Here is a 10,532-nt window from a genome sequence, read left to right as displayed (position 1 = left end):
ATAGGATCCTTCTATCATGTCTGAAAGTGACACAATGTTTAACGAGCTATATATGAAATGCGCCGCAGTATATATAACGCATGCTCTCTAAGAATCATGATATTATTACGCTTATCGCTCCGTCCGTTGTGCATCCCTAAAAAAGGATAGTGGAATATTCCAAATAAACCTTAAACAAAAAAATGGTCTCGCTGTTGAGTCAAAGCTAATAAAAATGGTGCGTCTTTCTTGGCCTTTTGGCTAAGATCAAAGTGTAGTATCTGTTCTTCAGGTGCTACATTTCAATTACTTCTCTCTCGGTGGAAGAGAAATCCTTTACGATTAAGACAGCTTTCTCTCCACGTAAAAAAACGACCCTAGTCTCTAAACCTATCCCGTGAGGAGGCATTGTTAATAGGTACTATGTTTAATGTAACAAAGTTTTAATATTAAAAAAGTAACTGGAAAAAGTTATTTCTGATTTAATTACAACATGCCCTGGAAGTGTTACTTCTGATTAATCTAAATAATGACAACAGGACTATTACCAGCACTCTCAAAATGCAAACCCGGACAGTTCATCGTTTGAGGGTACTACTCAACGAAGATTTTGGTTATAGGTGTTTGCATGACTTCAAGAGGGACACACCATGACATCTCACATCTTCGAAGTCGGCTTAAAAGTCAACACAAAACTGCGTGGGTGTGGTGAAGAGTGTGGTGAACACCTGGTGTCATCAGTTGGCCGCTGGTAGACCCTGGGTGTAGTAGAAGGAAATGAACCTGGATCACAAGTAAAATAGTCCAAGGCTTGATTCTGAAGGAGTATTATGACTTTATATCCTCCTTTTTTTACATGGTAGTCACCATTTATCAAGGCGCGGAAGCCACTTGGGGTCATGCTTATTGCGTGTACAGTAATCAATGGGATGAAATCGTAGTAATCGTTTGTAATAGAGATTTGATAAAGTGTCTTACTTAAGGGGGCGGTTTATCAGGACTTTGTTTATGTTTGACTTGAAGGCATCCCAGTTTAGTCAGGTGGGAAACAAGCAAACGGAAAAGGGTTCCACAGGCGTGCATTTTTAAGAAAGAAGCTTTGTTCATGGAATCTACGTTTTGGTTTTGGCACAGATAAATAGTGGAGAAAATTATTAACAATGATTTTAGCAAGACGGGTGTTTTTCCTGAATGATTGGCGAGGGGCTACCAGAGATTGGAGCTCAAATGATCACTTGCCATGAAAATAACGATAAAAAATACAGGCTCGCAACGTCTCTTCTATGGGAGAGAGGTTGCAGGGAAGAGAAAAGACCCCCCACTGTCACGAAGTCTATTTTGTACTCTCTCAAGGAAGCTGTTTTTAGCAGCTCCTGCCCAGATGTGGCAGCAGTACTCAATCCTTGGACGTGCTTGGCTTTCATATAGGTAGAGAATTGCATCAGCAGTGAGATATCTTCTGGAGCGTTAGAAGGATCCTACCATTTTTTTAGCGACCTTGGCAACTGATTTGATGTGCTTCATTTTTCACTGGACCTCCTTCTCATTCAGTCTGAACCTGCTGGTTACTTCATATTGTCGTATGTCGCGCAGATCACTAACATGGCCTCCAACAATATCATCTGTCGAGTATTCGCCGAGGTTTCGCTGTCGCTTGTGCGAAATATATGCCCCAAGTACCGGACCAGTATCGAGACGATAATCGAGGCTGAAAACGGCTACATTAAATGGTGTTCAACATTTTTTCATAATCAAATTATCTGAATATATTTTTTTCACTAATTTAAAAAAAAATTGTAGTGTTGGTTTCTTAAGGGTGAAACATTAATCCCACCCCCCGTACATCTTTTTCCTTTTTTATCGTTTGTTGTGATGCGCCGTATTAAAAATGAGAATGTCTAATACTGTCACAAACTTGACTAGGTTTTGTGTGGTGTAACGAAGCGGTGCTTTTTTTTAAGAGTATCGCGCGTATGGATGCGTCTGAGATAATCAGCAGCTGTAGAGTGACTGAATAGCAAACATTAGCAGCATTTGTTATAGTACGTATGCAAATTAGCACGTGTGTCCACCCTGACTTCACGGAACGAAGAAAGAATAAAACAGAAAAAGAAAATACAGCACATGATCGAGCAATAGAAGCAACCTGCGGTATCGATAAAGATGGACGTGTGAAGTTGAGGGCGAGAAAACGTTGGTTAATGCTGACCTCAGTTGACCGGGACGGGCACATTTAATAAGCTCATATTATATGGCACAGCGTTGTAAAGCAAATGTGTTTACGAAACGACTTTTGAAAAATGATTAAGTGTGTTGCTTTGTAAGAACCACGAATAGATGCATTACATTTGCACTTAAAAAATACCGAGTCGGACTTCTTTTACTATTTATTTTTGTTGTTCCTTTGCGAAGACAGCGTGGACATCCTAGGGGGTTAAAATTTTAGACACAGCTAAAAATTAACAGCTATATTACAGTAGTGTGGACAGTCCTTTCCTCAATGCAGGCTTAGCATAGATAATCTGGCCTTCGCTGTGCATTGTTTATATAATCAGCGAATTGAGAGAGGCCCGTAATAGCGTTTCGTCTGCTTGTTGAGAGAACCTTATGTTTGTTTCCGTAGCTTGGTTTTCTTTGTTCAAGTTTACAGTAATAAGTCTGTTTACTCTTGTTGTTTCAGTAGCATCTGTTTTGTTGTTGTTGCTTTTCAAGTAAGTTTTTGAAATCTTTCTTCCATTTATTGTTGCTCTGGTTCTGTTGTTTGATTTTAGATTTATGCTATTTCAGAGATTTCAGCCTGTCCTTCCTCTATTTTATTTTAATTTATTGCTGACAAACTACTTGAAGTTTGTACGAAAGCTCACTTTAGGTCCCCCATTGCTTCTTTTATGAAGAGGAAAGATGAAACATAGTGCATTGTTTTTGAATTCGTAAAAGAAATAATGTTCTGTTATTAACGTAGACTTTTTCCTTCTGACCGCTCAGCACCATTTAGGTATTGAGGTATAAAATGTAGACCTATGTCAATTTAAGTGCACGTGTGCTTTTTATCACAACATTTAATTTCCTCTTTGAAAGCTAAAAAAAAACGAAAACTTGGAACACACGGAGGTAGATTGAGAGAAAATAAGGAGTGCCATTCAATGGATTATAAGAATGATTTAAAGTCAATTAGAAAACGATGGATTACCTGACCACTAACAAAAAAAAAAAAAAGAATTACGAGAAATAATAGAATAAGTGAGTAATAGGATAGAAAAGGAAAACGATGGGAGTAATAAAGAAAATAGAGAGAAGTGGAAAAAAGAGACGCAAACCGAAATGAAAAGAACATATAAATAGAACTAGAAAAAAGAAAAGATGATACAAGAAAAGAGAGTAAATAACGGAGACTGAGAATTCGAGAGAAAGGGAAAGGTAAAATGAACAAGGCTGGTAGCCATTAGTCACGCGCTCTCGTGTAATAAATGAATGCGTGAATGTAGGATTTACACGAAATTCTTAAATATAAACTAAAATGACCGAAAAATTAGCTGAAATGACTTAATTAAATAAAAAGTAAATGACTCAGAATGGCTTTAATGAACTTAATAATGAATTGAATGACCTTAAGAAAGACTTGAATGCTTAAAAAATAACTAGAACCCTTCAAAAACAACTTGAATGACCTGGAGAATGACCTAAATAGCGTTGAGACTGACTGCTTGTTAAGTGGATGATCATTTTACATTAAATTAATACAGAAAAGTGATCACCCATTTTATATCACAATAAGTACAGCATGTAGTAAAAACATATACTACACTTTGATCTTGGGCAAAAGGCCAAAAAAAGGGTATTTGTTTGCTCCCCCACCGAGCAAATTAGGCACAAGGGCGATATTTAATGTGAGAAGTGAAGGGGAAATGAGGACCAACTCCACGGGGAGTAGGGGAGTTGGATAGTGACACGTGATATAAGGGTTGCCCCTACATTGACACAGGTCTTATATTTGAGGCTGCCCCCACATATGGTCTTTGCTTGCAGTATTTGCCGGAACAGATACTACACTTTGATCTTGACCAAAACGCCAGGAAAAAGGATATTTATTTGCTCTCCTACTGAGCAAATTACGCATAACGCCGATTTTTAATGTAAGGAGTAAAGGGGAAATGGGGACAAACTCCCCGGGGAGCTGGATAATTGCAATTAATATGAAGGTTGCACCTTGATTGACCAAGGTCTTATATGTGGAGGTGCCACCACATATGGTCTTTGCTTACGGCATCTGTAGGAAGAGATACTACACTTTGATCTTGGCCAAAAGGCCAAGAAAAAAAGCTGTATTTATTTGCTCCCCCACCGAGCAAATAAGGCACAGGCCTATTTTTAATGTGAGGAGAAAAGGGTAAATGGGGACTAACTCCCCGGGGGTTAGGGGAGTTGGATAGTGACAATTGGTATGAAGGACCGCCCCTACATTGACCACGGTCTTATATGTTCGGCTGCCCCCATATATGGTCTTTGCTTGCAGTATCTGCCGGAACAGATACTACACTTTAGTATTGGCCAAAAAGCCAAGAAAAAAGCTTAAAAAGCTAAGACCAGCATCTACTAACAACAGACCTTTGATCTTAACCACAAAGTCCAAGCGCAAAACGTTTATGTACATACCGACCGACAGATCGTTTATGTACAGACCGACTGACAAATCGACGGACCGACGGAGGTACTTACAGAGTCGCTTGCACGCGACTAAAACTAGAAAGATGCAGTATCAACCATGGCTGCAACGATGCTTCCATGGTTTCTGATTGGTCTATTCGAGTTCCAAATAAGGGATGATAGAAATGAAGAGTGAGAGAGAGAGAGACAGAGAGAGACAGAGAGAGATAGAGAGAGACAGAGATGACTGGAATGAAAGTGATACGCCATGAACAGTGGCTGAAACGCCAACTCGATGACGTCTGATTGTCGATACGATTTCCAAATAAGTGAGGAGTGGAAAATGATTCATTATACTCAAACGCATTTTATTAATAATAAAGGGTGCTTTACGTTGGAATCTTGAAAGACTATATCTAACACCCCTCAGATAGGGTTTTTAAATTCAAAGGTCAACGGAAATCCAATGTAGGCTTGTCATGAAAAAGTGTATTTGAACCCGTACATGAAAAGATTTGCTATTGATCTCATCTTAGCAGCTGCGAATTTTAAAAAGCCTTCGACTGATGTTGTCTTCGTTTGTGGATTGTCAGTTTATTTTCTGCAGATTTTAAGTTTCGCTATCCACGTTTTATCCGTTAGTACTTAGATTCCATGAACGACGTTCCTTACACCGTAGTAACACTTCAGGGGTGTTTTTTTCCTTTGAACGCGATGTATCAAACATTAAAATTTGACTAGATTTTGAACCTGCAGTGGTATTTTAACTCATAATATTTACATGTCTTCTATGCCTCATTTACTTATATGTCCTTACAACGCGTGTCAATTTTTTTAGAGATGCAATCATATGCACCAATTGTAAATATCTTATCTAAAATCATACCTGCTTAAAACTTGTTTGCATGTCCGCTGTTCTTCATCCCTAAAGCTATAGTCTATAGGATGTTTTTTTTTTACTAAGTAATTTATCAAGGAACACAGGCCACTCGAGGATAAGGGTTAATGAATGTACGATGGTAGTTTAGTAATCGTTAATTCTTAGAATTTGCTTATTTAAGAGGACGGATGAACAAGAACTTGTTTACATTGGACTTGAAGAATAGTATAGTGTAATTGGCTGAGAAGCACTCCAATCGAACAGTGTTGCACATGCTGGCAGTTCTAGTAATTAAACTGTTGCCAGTATTTCATCTGTAGGGCGTATTTTATGGAGCGACGAAGTTAAATTAGAATAAATCACATAATTTTTTTATTTACAAATAGTTGGTGTTTCATAAAGTTATGTTTTTTTGTTTATAATTTAAATACAATTTAGTATAATTCTCGGCTGGTGTACATAAAGAATGAACATGAATTCCGATTTTCACGACATTTCCGCATTAGTTATGCTTTATTTAGGCAATATCCCGCCGGGTGCTGTTTTCCAAATTGTGTATTGTGTCGACGTCTTTTAAAATAGACACTATTTTCCCTTTTTAAATTATGGCAGTGAGAACACTTTTGCTCCGGGTCCTGTGCGACTTAATCATGGTCACAGCTTTTACTTAAATGGTACCAAAAGATGGATTGTATATTAATGAGTAGAGATATAAAAAATACGGTAAAAAATGAATTCAATATGGCCGTCTTCAAGTCTAATGTAAACAAGTTATTGATGAGCCGTTCCATTTAAGTAATCCAATTTACCTAATGTACACTTGTAACAATTACTATATTATCCTCTTAAACCCTTAATCTCGAGCGGCTCCTGGGCCTTAATATGTGGTGATTCCTTTGTAAAAACATTCAATCAATGTGGGTGGAAAATTTATGTGCTTCTAATGTGTTTTGTATTAAATATAAGATGCTTTTGCGTAAAGGCAACGAATTTTTAGTTAAAAAACAATGTTTTAATTGCAGATTTTTAAAGTCCTCGTAATTTGAGTTCAGTGGCGTTTAACAATTCATCATGAACAGGTAGGGCATTCGAGCAGTGTATGCAAATTGCAAATGATACGATAAATTTACTGAGGAAAACGTATGATGAAAGAATATTTTTTCGGAATGGACCTGTCAATTGTCCACTCCTGTTTGCGATATTACCGCATTAGATTATTCTTATCTATTTTAAACGCCTCATAAAAATTCATTAACAAATAGTTACATTGGTTACACAACCACGACGCGATACCATCGATTTACTATGCATAATGTCTAGTTAGCACCCCCCTCTTAAATATCAGTACCTCTTAAGCATCAAAAAAGTCTTAACCCAAAACACAGACATAAGACATCATGAACAAAACGGGCGGGGGGCGGAAATACAAAAAGGAATATAAAGAGAAATTTACAATCAACGCATTTAGTTATAGTACGAGCAACAAACTCTTCAAATGTTTTATATAACCACCACCTTCCCATCCCTTTCACAAGAAACCATTAGTGATCCTAGCAACAAGCGCGGTAATGCAACGTACCGGTTCTATCAGCCGGTGACATGCATGTATTACTATTCACGAAACTCCTGGCCATCTCTCTCGGTACTTTTTTTTATTACATTTTCACCCCAAACAAGGCACATTGCCATTTTGTTGTAGGGGACTACTATCAGGGGCAACAACTACTGGGTACTATGTCGCTGAGGATGCTTGTATAGATAGCTAGATATATATTATTACCTTTAAAAGAGTAATCCACGGGCATGCATGTTTCTAGGTCACTGACTCTCTCTAGTGTCTCAAGAAATCGAACCTTGGGCCATGTGTATTACAGCACGCCGCGTTTATATATGTATATATATATATATATATATTTATATATATATATGTATATATATATATATGTGGGTGTGTTATGTATATACATATAGTGTGTGCTCTATTCCTAATATAGTAATAACAGAATGAAAATGCGTCAAGACACGAACAAACTTTGTCTTTTTTTAAAACATATCTAATGAGATGTTCACCACATAAATTTTTAAATGACATAAAAATTTAAATTGTCTGGTTGATGACTAAAACAATTGTAAAATCCGAAAAAATAAAAATATTAAGTTATGCATTCTTGTTGCTTTAGGTTTTTGCCAGGATATATACATATGTTCGATTACCGAAATGTTAACCAGGTTTCCTAATATTTGAGTCAATTTACATGACTTTAATACTTTTGATATATGCACGCTGTCATTGACTAATAGAATTTAAATATATTAAATCTTTGAAATAATCTTTTCTACAACACACACACACACACACACACACACACACACACACACACACATATATATATATATATATATATATATATATATATATATATATATATATATATATATATATATATATATACCAGTGGTGAGAAAAACCGGACTAGAGAGTGTTCAATGTGGATCTTCCTCCAGCTGAAACAATATGTAAACTCATTCTGGACAAACGGTAATAAATTTCCTATATATATATTTCCTATATATATATATATATATATATATATATATATATATATATATATATATATATATATATATATATATATATATAAAACATCTTATATTTATGTAGTACATATATACTACAAAATCTTCCCCGTGTGTATATAAATACTTTTCAATCTGGAAGTATTATCCTCTGTGAGATGTATTGTATCATTAAATGTGATTCTTACTGAACGATTGTATTCTATAACGGGCGGTCCTTTCTAGAAGAAGACGCACCTAAACATTTTCTTTGAATTAATGGACATTAAATAATAGTTAAAGTTTCATGGATCGGACAGAGAGTCACTAGGCAAAACGAGCGCGTCGTAAACTTCGCGTCAGAGGGATGGCCCGATTGTCACCTGACAAGACAAAGCGCACTCCACCGCGGCATTTTCGGTATTTTCCACCACTCCTAGCCTCACCTCGTTCCTTGGGCCATCTAATGCAATCGCGCTGGAGGAAGAAGGATGGGAGCTGCAGTAATGTTTCATTGGCAATAAAGCATTGATATGTCAACGAAACACTAATAAGCCTTACATTGAGCATTGATTATAATAGAGAATCGACAAGTATTCGCCTCACACTAACACAGAGATAAGTGCCTGCACAAACAGGCACACAGTAGGGATTTATATATATACATATGTATATATATATATATATATATACATATATATATATATATATATATATATATATATATATATATATATAAGTATTTAATTATTATAGTAGAAAATAATTATGACAGCCCCTTTAAGAAATTCGTTTCTTATCGTTGAGCACTTTCAGTTGAATTAAACGTCGGTCAATTTAGCTCTGCTGCGTAGATCATCGTATAACGATTAGATCACTGTCTGCCTGACGTAAATAAACACTTAAAATTAAGATGTTTAAAATTCAACGTTATTTCAAGCGGTTAATGGTAGCCGAATGGATTAGGTCTCCGCTAATCGAGCCAGAGATGTCTCGTGATACGGGGTTCGAATCGTTCGACTGGTAGTAATCGTGACACCCTGCACTGAAGATTCCCGAAAGGATGAATCACTAGTGTCTGTAGGTATTTAATTATTGTAGTAGAAAATAATTATATATATATATATTTGTCATCCACATACAGTACTGTTTCGTTGTATCACAACTCGTCAGTGCGGCTAGACATACACCTTTTCTCAGGCGTGGATCGAACCTATCACCGTCGAGTTGACAGTCGGCTGTTCTAAGCATCGGTTCACGAATCAGTGCCGTGCATATTTTATCTCGTGTGTGCATTAAATTTACACCCACCGTCACTGACAGTGCTCAACACATAAGTTTGTTTAGAAACAAATAAATAGTGGGATTCACTTAATTGCTTGAATAAGCGTCGGGTGAAAATATATTTACAAAGTGGTCAACCCAAAAAAGGGGGAAGTTATCTGTAATCAACATACAGTACTGTTTCGTTGTATCACATCTCATCAATGCGGCTAGACATACACATTTCCTAAGCCGTGGATCGAACCTACAACGTCGAGTTGACAGTCGGCTGTTCTAACCATACAGGCACGAATATTTACCATCGAGTGGGTATTAACTCCACACTCGTCCGTCTCTTACAGTGCTCAAACAATAAGTTTGTTTACAAACAAATTAATAGTGGGATGTATATATATATATATATATATATATATATATACATATACATATATATATATACATATATATATATATATATATACATGTGGTCGAATAATTATAATTCTTGATTCAGGATTTGATTATTGAAGATTATAACCGCACTTCCTATTATTATCCTGATACGAAGCAATGCACTATAAAGCCTGTTATTGACTTCTGTGACTGATATATCTATTATTTTATTGTATCTCTTATTTTATCAATTGAATTCTTAATCTCTCTCTCTCTCTCTCTCTCTCTATATATATATATATATATATATATATATATATATATATATATATATATATATATATATATATATATGATTAGATTTTTGGGGGAAAAGAATTCCAGCAGAGTGCTCAATTAAAAGGAAAATCCAAATTGTAAGAACCTATTTATATTTTGTGTACAGAAAGTTGTTAGTTGAGACAGATCATTGGTACCGTCGTTTCAAGCCCGATAATAAGGCCCGTTTAAGGTATCCTTATCAAGCTCTCTTCAGCCAATATTCGTCTCATATCGTCTATATATATATATATATATATATATATATATATATATATACATACATATATAGATATATATATATATATGGTTGTATATATATATATATATATAGATAGATAGATAGATAGATAGATAGATAGATAAATAAATACATTAAGAAGATTAAAAAATTAATTATATACCAGTTTCAAAAGGAAAGAAAATCAAAACCAAACTAAAGTGTACGATCGTTTCGGAAACGATATTCATTTTAGTAAATTGAGAATAATTATTGAGA

General features: G+C 35.7%; 1 pseudogene; it reads left to right on the top strand.

Moving 5' to 3' along the window:
- The first annotated feature begins 220 nt into the window (after positions 1–220).
- Positions 221–317, top strand: LOC145255953 (U2 spliceosomal RNA; annotated as a pseudogene).
- Positions 318–10,532: the final 10,215 nt, after the last annotated feature.

Source organism: Euprymna scolopes, chromosome 31 (assembly GCF_053919585.1).
Source record: "Euprymna scolopes isolate OS-2025 chromosome 31, ASM5391958v1, whole genome shotgun sequence".
In the NCBI taxonomy this organism is placed as follows: domain Eukaryota; kingdom Metazoa; phylum Mollusca; class Cephalopoda; order Sepiida; family Sepiolidae; genus Euprymna; species Euprymna scolopes.
Note: the sequence above shows the minus strand (reverse complement) of the source record. Positions and strands in the feature narration are given on the sequence as shown.